The sequence below is a fragment of the Physeter macrocephalus genome, chromosome 18 (assembly GCF_002837175.3).
Source record: "Physeter macrocephalus isolate SW-GA chromosome 18, ASM283717v5, whole genome shotgun sequence".
Taxonomy (NCBI): Eukaryota; Metazoa; Chordata; class Mammalia; order Artiodactyla; family Physeteridae; genus Physeter; species Physeter macrocephalus.
In genome coordinates, this window is record NC_041231.1 from 75,819,208 (window position 1) to 75,828,489 (window position 9,282).

General features: G+C 39.1%; 1 protein-coding gene across 1 annotated transcript in view; it reads right to left on the reverse strand.

Annotated features, from left to right (window-relative positions):
• Positions 1 to 16: 16 nt before the first annotated feature.
• Positions 17 to 9,282, reverse strand: part of MED20 (mediator complex subunit 20) — a 69,088-nt gene continuing 59,822 nt past the window's right edge. The window contains exon 6 of the transcript XR_008615647.1: positions 17 to 258. The gene's annotated coding sequence lies outside the window, so the exon portion shown is untranslated. The remainder of the gene's footprint in view (positions 259 to 9,282) is intronic.

Consider the following 9,282-nt stretch of genomic DNA (forward strand, 5'->3'; position numbering starts at 1 on the left):
CCGTGCACCGCAACAAAGAGCAGCCCCTGCTCGCCACAACTAGAGAAAGCCCGCGTGCAGCAGCAAAGACCCAACGCAGCCAAAAATAAATAATAAATAAATTAAAAAAACAAAAACTGAACCTGAGTCCAATGAAGCCTTTGGATCTAACCAAGTTATAAGAAATGTGGGAGACGGGAACGTGCTGCCACAAGGCTGCAATTAGCCAACGGACCAAATCAGAGTGTGGCAAATGCTACAGGATCAGTGATCTGGAGTCTTTAAGAAATAAATGACATGAAGAAAAAAGAGGGGGATAGATTTGCTACAGATCATAAGAAACCTAAAAACATATCAGCCGAATGCAATGTGTGGTTCTTATTTAGATCCTATTTGAACAAACCAAATATAAAAATACATTTTTGGGAAAACTGGGAGAAATGTTTTAAAATACTGTTTGCCTCTAGCTATACCACTGTATTTTTTAACAGTTTCGTTGAGGTAGAATTGACATACAGTGAACTGCACATATTTAAAGTGTACAACTTGATACATTTTGCATATACTTGTGAAATCACCACAACCAAAATAATGAACACATCGATCACCCCCAAAAGTTTCATGCCCCTTTGTAATCCTTTCCCCCAGCCTCCCTCCCTTAAACCCCCAGTCCAAAACTGGAGAAATTTAAACACAGACTAGGACTTCCCTGGTGGCGCAGTGGTTAAGAATCTGCCTGCCAATGCAGGGAACACAGGTTCGATCCCTGGTCCGGGAAGATCCCACATGCCATGGAGCAAGTAAGCCCGAGTACCACAAATACTGAGCCCACGTGCTGCAACTACTGAAGCCCGCACGCCTAGAGCCCGTGCTCTGCAACGAGAAGCCACTGCAATGAGAAGCCCACGCACCACCACAGAGTAGCCCCTGCTCGCTGCAACTAGAGAAAGTCCACGCACAGCAACAAAGACACAACGCAGCCAAAAAAATAAAAATAAACACAGACTAGGTATTAGCTAATATTAATAATTACTAGTTTGATGTGACAATAGTACCGTGGCTGTATTTTTTCAGTCTTCATATGTTAGAGACACCTCTGAAGTATTTATAGGTGAAATATTACGATGCATGGAATTCGCTTTAAAATACTCTAGTGGCAGGAAGATAGATGAAACAAGATTGTCAAAACGTTCATAATTGTTGAAGCTGATTGATGGGCACATGGAGTTCATTATACTATTCCCTTTATTTTTGTGTATGCTTGAAAAGTTCCAAAAAAAATTTTTTTAAGACAAAAAACAAATAATATACTCTCTGATAGCAAAAGAAAACCTTGAGATATGAACCATTCACAAATTAGACAAATTATGAGACACCTTTCATCTCTGTCATTTTACCATCCTATCTAGTCTTACCTTGAGATGCACCCTCCCCACCCCTCAAGACACACCCAACCAAAGCAGTGCAGTTTCTCTTGGCGGTGTTAGTCACAGAGATGGCTTGCATAGTCCTTTGGTCTGGGCCTCAAGTATACCCTTTAGACTCAGGTAGCAACTTCTTTGCAGCCCCCCAAACTTTCTTTCAAAAACGTCACCAGAATTTTGCCCACAAAAATTTCCTGAGGATGTTTCTCTTTGGGGGGCACAAAGCCACTTTAGTTGATCTGTTGAAATGTTCTTGCTTAGTGTAATGTTTTCTCTCTTTCTGAAACTTCCTCCTTTATTGGGAAGGCAAATCTCTTTAATTTTTTTTTTTGCAATTCTGCTTCTTCCTCACTAACTCTGATTATCCAGGTGGCAAGGAGCTCATCCTATGCCTTTCTGAATTTCACTGTAGTCACAGCAAAAAACAGTAGCACAAAAATTATATTAAAAAAAAATTTCTGTTTCTCTGACTCCGGTCAGATAAAGGTTACTCCCAGTCCATGTGATGTCTGGGGAAGCGAAATTTGGCCACAAAGATCCAATACAATATTCACAAACATCAACCAACAGGTTGTTTTCAGCTGAGACTTTGGAATATATTTTCTCATAGAAGCAATGCTACAAATAGCACTTGGTCCAGTTAAAAAGATTATTGAGCCCATCATGTATCCTTGGTGTCATACCAGAATACTAGTGCTACCACTATGGAAGCTAACTATCAAATGCATTATTCTGAGAAAATTAATGCAAAGTTTCAACTTAAAATGCCAAGAACTGCTTTCCCAGCTGCAGCCCAGTCAGTGAAATTGGGAATCTCCCTCCTCCCACTTTCCCCACATGGCTAAAGAGGGCTTTCCACACATGGCCATCTGTATGGAAGACACATATATATGTTAGGAACTGCCTGCAGAGGAAAAGAAGGAACAATTTCTGTGAATAGAAAATAAATCTGACTAGAATTTACAAATGGATCGTCAGGATTAGTTGGTGATTTCAGTGGCTGCTCTAAGGAAAGGAAACCCCATCTTCCTGATGTCCTCTTCCTGATGTCCTGTTTCTTAAAAGGATAGTAGTATATTTAATCCTGTGCCTTCCCCAATAATATACCAAAGCACATCTGTCAGGACGGAGGTCCATCATATTTTGCATAAATGGAGACACTACTTTTTAAAAAATGTATGTACGTATGTATTTATTTTTGGCTGTGTTGGGTCTTTGATGCTGCGCCTGGGCTTTCCCTAGTTGCGGCGAGTGGGGGCTACTCTTTGTTGCGGGGCGCGGGCTTCTCATTGCAGTGGCTTCTCTTGTTGCGGAGCTCGGGCTCTAGGCGCGCGGGCTTCAGTAGTTGTGGCACACGGGCTCAGTAGTTGTGGCTCGCAGGCTCTAGAGCGCAGGTTCAGCACAGGCTTAGTTGCTCTGCGGTATGTGGGATTTTCCCGGACCAGGGCTTGAACCCATGTCCCCTGCATTGGCAGGTGGATCCTTAACCACTGCGCCACCAGGGAAGTCCCGAGACACAAGTTTTCAGCACTTTATTTCAAGAGCAAAGAAGACAGATGTCCAAAGAGAAGGGGCCAAATACAAAGCGGTATTTGTTACATACATACAAAAGGAGAAAACTTGAAGCTACAAAGAAAACACTCAGGCACTTTAATTGAGAACAGGTTAAATAAATTATAAATTGGCCATATAACTGAAACCACCAGTAGTTCTTTGTTTTGTTTTCTAAAGAGGCAAGCCTATGTGTACAACAATTCAAAATACAGTATGTGAAAAAGAAAAGGGGTAGAATAGTGTATATAATATGCATCAAGACTAAAAAAACTACACATGCACAATCTCTCTCTCATATGCAATTAAGAAGATAAACAAGAAACTGGTAACACCACATGCCCTGTAGTGGCAAACGGGGGGTGGAGATGAAAAAGAGAGAGTCATCAATATTTGTACCTTTTGGGGAAAAAAAAATCATGTATTATCTATTTTTAAAAAGGATACAGCACTGAGGAAACTGTTTCAATAATCTTAAAAATTCAGGCATCAGCAAAATGGCTGAAGATAAGTGCAGGGCATATATGATTTACTATGCTTTTATTAGAAAATAGGATATAGGGACAGGCAGTCTGATGATATTTATGGCATATGGAGAACCCAAGGAATTATATTCTAGTAGCACTAATCACTGCAAAAAGAACCCCCCACTTCTTTTTCCACAAGCTTATGACCAGCAAAGTGCAGACCTCTTCGGCTTATTGCAGAGGGGCTTATATAGCACAGCCTCAGTCGGTCGTGTCAATCATTTGAAATTTCATATCAGCCAAGGTACCAAGGTAATTTCTACTCTGCTTCCCCAGAGGCCACTACCGAAAATTGTCAGTAGAAGGGAATCCTGTAAGCAGACCCTTCCAACTCTCAAGAGATCTTCATTTCCTTCATGGACAGCTCCTAACATTATTCCAGTGTACCGGGCAGCAAAATCTCTCTCTCAACACCCAACCAACCTCTCTGAAGGAGCGTGGGTGTGAGAGTGTGGGTGTGTTTTGGAATGGTGAAGGCAATCAGCTGAATGATGGAGGACCCCCCCCGCCACCACATACCATTCCAAGTATAAAAGTGTACTATAAGCCTCAGTTTCTCAAGTCTATAAAACCGGGCAGCAATAATACCTACTTCAAAGAATTGTTCTGAGGGAGACTCAAATGAGATGGCCACGTAACTGCGTTCTGAAAGTGACTGACTCTAAACAAAGTACTGGCTGACTTGGCCACGTTGTCACTCATCCCCAAAAAGTTATTTTTGCTTCCACAGGGCTTAGAGTCAGGCTGGCTAATTGAGCAGCTTACAGTAACTATCTGGTCTTGACTTTACCCAGACAGTTTCATCTAATAAGGTCTTCATACTAAAATATTCTTAAACAAGAAATTAGAGGATACTTTTATATTAAAAATGAGAAAAATCACTATCTTTCCAAAACAAATTAAAAGGTTTTATTATTTATTATCTATTTTTCTTAGGTCTTTAAAAATTGTGTTTAATAACAACACAGAGCAAGGCTAGTAAAAGTCCAATTAAGATGTTAAAAACAAACCTAGAGCACCATAAAATGCTGTTGAATTAAAGAAGGAGAATCAGGCTCAGCTCACACTCTCCAACAGGGGTATGCCCATTGAATACTTACAGGTCCAACAGAATGTGCTGCGTGGCAAAAATATAAAAGGGGCCTTCTTTCAAATAAGGCATAGAAGGCATTTCAAAGACGTGAACTGTGCATGAACCCTCATCTCTCGTTAAGAATAAAGCAGAAGTACTTCTGGGAACTCAACTATAGTGAGCTGGCACAAGAGAATAGAAGGCCAGTGCACACCCAGGCAGCGAACTTCATGTAGTTTAAATCCCACAAGTCCCAGCCACTTCTCCTGTTTTAAAGATATCAGCCTCCTGGCCTGCCAGTGAGTCCCACCACTTGGATTAAGGCACTGACACTCTCATTAAAGGCAAACAGAGAATCTTATAAGGGAAACACATAAAGCCAATCAACTGCTAATAATTAAGTGTAGATTAATTTACCATAGCAGGAAGCAGAAAGCTGGGTGCTAAGGGGCAGGATACTACATAGCTAAATGCAGTGAGGAAGAAACTAAAGAGGGAAAGAAAAGTATGAATCACTGACTGAGACCCTGTAGAAGGGAGACTTGAGCCTTAAGGAGTATTGGACAGCAAGGAGGGAGGTCCCTAAAAAACGGTATGAGAACAAAAAAATAAGCCTCAATGACTTCATCATTTTTTTTTCCTGCATCCTTCCCATGTTGCCTGTGGTAACTGTGCTGAACGTTGTCCATACCTATCAAGTTATAATATCAGTGAAGTATAATGAAACAAGGTAAATACGTGATTCATTATGTGTAGCTTTAAATACATATGAATAACTAGAAAAGTAATTATTCTAAAGTTAAACCTTTCATTTCTGAACATGCGCTTCTGAGTCTGACATCTCAGTAAATTTCAGTTTGTTATTTTTAAGTTACTGGTCACTAACAGCCTATAGCCAACGGTAAAGTCCCCATCAAATCACCCAACTCCACTACAGCCAATTTATCAAAACATATACATTATCACTATACCTATCACTCACACAAGAACTTACAAGAATTAATAAGAACTAAACTGCTTTGAAGGAACTATCAGTAAAAAAAATCATATCTAATATTGGCAGAAGCAAAATAATAAACATTACATATTCCAAGAGACCAATCAACAGACTTCTAAGGGACCACTTAATGCACTACTTATCCTAAGAGGCCAGCTTATGAGTCTGCCAGTAAAGAAAATATCTCATAGAATTGTTCCAGATATGACCTAGACTTTAGTGGAAAGTGGGGCAGGACCCATTAAGGTGCTGATGTCACTGAACAGGTTTAAGAAATAAGGAATCCTCACTTTGTGTTCGTACATGTCAATGATATAGAATGTCTCTAAAACTGCAGATAAGGCTTTATCTTCTGAGACTGAAGTTCAAAAGAAGAAAAATGTAGTGGACGCAATAATCCATCTGTTAAAAACACCAAAATCCTGAGGTCTGAGTGACTGCAGAGTTCTGGGGACCCCCAAACCCATTTATGAAAAGCCCATGGCTAACATCATACTCAATGATGAAAACTGAAAGCTTTTCTTCTAAGATCAGGAACAAGGCAAGGATGCCTGCTCTCACCACTTCCGTTTAACATAGTATTAAAAGTCCTAGCCAGAGCAAGTAGGCAAGAAAAAAATCAAAAGGCATCTAAACCAGAAAAGAAGAAGTAAAATGACCTCTGTTCATAGATGACATGATCTTATATGTAGAAAACTCTAAAGGTTACAAACACACACACACACACACACACACAGTTAGAACTAATAAATTCAGCAAAGTTGTAGTACACAAAAGCAACATACAAAAAGTCAGTGTGTTCCTATACACTAACAATGAAATCTGAAAAGGAAATTAAGAAAACAATTCCATTTACAATGGAATAAAAAAGAATAAATACTTGGGAATAAACCTTACCAAGGAGGTAAAAGACTTGTATACTGACAACTACAAAACACTGCTGAAAGAAATTACAGAAAACACAAATACATGAAAAGACATCTCATGTTCATGGATTGGAAAACTTAACATTGTTAAGATGTCCATACTACCCAAAATGATCTACAGGTTCAGTGAAATCCCTATCAAAATTCCAATGGCATTTTTTGCAGAAATAGGAAAATACATCCTAAAATTCATATGGAATCTCAAGGGACTCCAAAGAGCCAAAACAATTTTGAAAAAAAACACAGCTGTTAGAACACACTCATACTTTCTGATTTCAAAACCTACCACAAAGCTATAGTACAAAACAGTATGGTACTGGCATAAAGACAAATAGACAAATGGAATAGAACAGACAGTCCTGAAATAAACTCTTATGTATATGGTCAAATGAACTTTAGCAAGGGTGCCAAGACCACTCAGTGAAGAAAGAACTGTCTCTTCAACAAATGGTGTTGGGAAAACTGATATCCACATGTAAAGGAATGAAGCTGGACCCTTAACTTACACCATATACAAAAATTAACCCAAAACGAATTAAAGACCTGACCATAAGACCTAAAACTATGTAATTCCTAGAAGAAAACAAATCTTCATGACATTGGACTTTGCAATGATTTCTTGGATATTATACCAAAAACACAGGCAGCAAAGGCAAAAATAGAGAGGTAGACTACATCAAACTTAAAAATTTTTGTGCATCAAAGGACACAATCAACAGAGTGAAGGGCAACCTACAGAGTGGGAAAAAATATTTTCAAATGTATCTCATAAGGGGTTAATATTCAGAATATATAAAGAACTTCTACAACCCAACAACAAAAAAATCAAATAACCCAATTAAAAAATGGGCAAAGGACCTGAACAGACATTTCTCCAAAGATGATATATTAAATGGCCAACATGCATTGAAAAGATGCTCAACATCACAAATCATCAGAGAAATGCCCATCAATGGATGAATCAACAAACTGGTATATAAACACACACACACACACACACACACACACACACACACACACACACACACACACACACACCAGAATATTATTCAGCCTTAAAAAGGAAGGAATTCTGATGCATGCTATAACATGGATGAACCTTAAGGACATTATGCTAAATGAAATATGCCAGTCACAAAAAAAGACAAACACTGTATGATTCCATTTACATGAGGTATCTAAAACAGTCAAATTCCTAGAAACAGAAAGTATAATGGTGGTTACCAGGAACTGGGGAGAGAAAAAGGGTATAGAGTTTTAGATTTACAAGATGAAAAAGTTCTGGAGATCTGTTTCACAACAATGTCAATATACTCAACACTACTGAATTGTACACTTAAAAATGGTTAAAATGGTATTTTTTTTACCACATTTTTACCAAAACTGGTTAAGATGTTAATTTTACATTTTTTTCCTGTTTTTTTCTTTAAAGAAAAAGCATTAAAACATTTGTTTAGCACAAATGAGACCTGTGATCTCAGCATTTTCAATCTCACATGGAAGATGAGAAATAAACACAGAGAACCTGAGTAGGTAATGGCCTCTTATTAGGCTGCCAAAGCAAACACACTAAAAGCTTTACTAAAAAGCAAGGTAAACTACAGTTCAACTAGTATTTTCCTGAATGTGCTTCCAACTGATATGACTGATGCAATCACTTGGGAGTTCATTCTATCCCAAGGTAATTTCTCCGAACCCAAACAGGATCTAAACCCACCAGTCCAGATGAAGGCATTCCCCAACTACTCTTCAGACCCATAATTCCACTGGCCAGGGTAAGATTCCTATCTGTTTTGTTCTTGGGAAACACTGTTCTTTGTTAAGATATTGTATCTCTCCATGTTCTTGGTGTTAAGTGCCCTTTCTCTTACGGCGATGATAACAGATGGTAGTTTGGGTTGGCATACATGTGTGCATGCAAGTCTGTATTTTATAGATCCATGAAATTAAAAAAAAAAAATCTGGGAACCACTGTTTTAGATAAAGTCCTCTTGGACCAAAGCTTTGGAGTGTCTTTTAACCTTATGAATCTATGATTCTAAAGGTCACAGTCCTCAGGACTTCCCTGGTGGCACAGTGGATAAGACTCCGCGCTCCCAATGCAGGGGACCCGGGTTTGATCCCTGGTCAGGGAACCAGATCCCACATGCATGCTGCAACTAAGAGTTTGCATGCCGCAACTAAGGAGCCCATGTGCCGCAACTAAGGAGCCCACGAGCCGCAAATAAGGAGCCCGCCTGCTGCAACTAAGACCTGGCTCAACCAAATAAATAAATAAATATTTTAAAAAATAAAAATAAATGTCACAGTCCTCTAGAGAAGGGTTTCTATGGTAATTGCCAACACTGGTGTTGGCTCTTGGCTATAGTTTTCTTTTGCATAGCATTATTTCCTTATTAAAAGTACTTTTATTATTTTATTTTCTGCTTCCTATAACTCTGTAAAATAGTTATGGTACATATTTTTAATGTGACATTTACAAATAAACTGAGAGGCAGTATAGCATAGTGTGATTAAAAGTTCAAGCCAAGCTGCTGGGTTTGGACTTCTAGCTCTGTCCTTATTAGTTATATATGGTCTTGGGAAAACAATCTCTCTGGGCCTCAGTTTCCTTATCTGCAATATGGGGACAATAATAGTTTTTACCTCATAGGGTTGTTGTGAAAATTAAATGAATTAACATATGTAAAATGCTTAGAGCAATGCCCGGCACAAGTCAGAGCTCAAGAAATGATAGTCAGGGCTTCCCTGGTGGCGCAGTGGTTGAGAGTCCACCTGCCGATGCAGGGGACACGGGTTCGTGCCC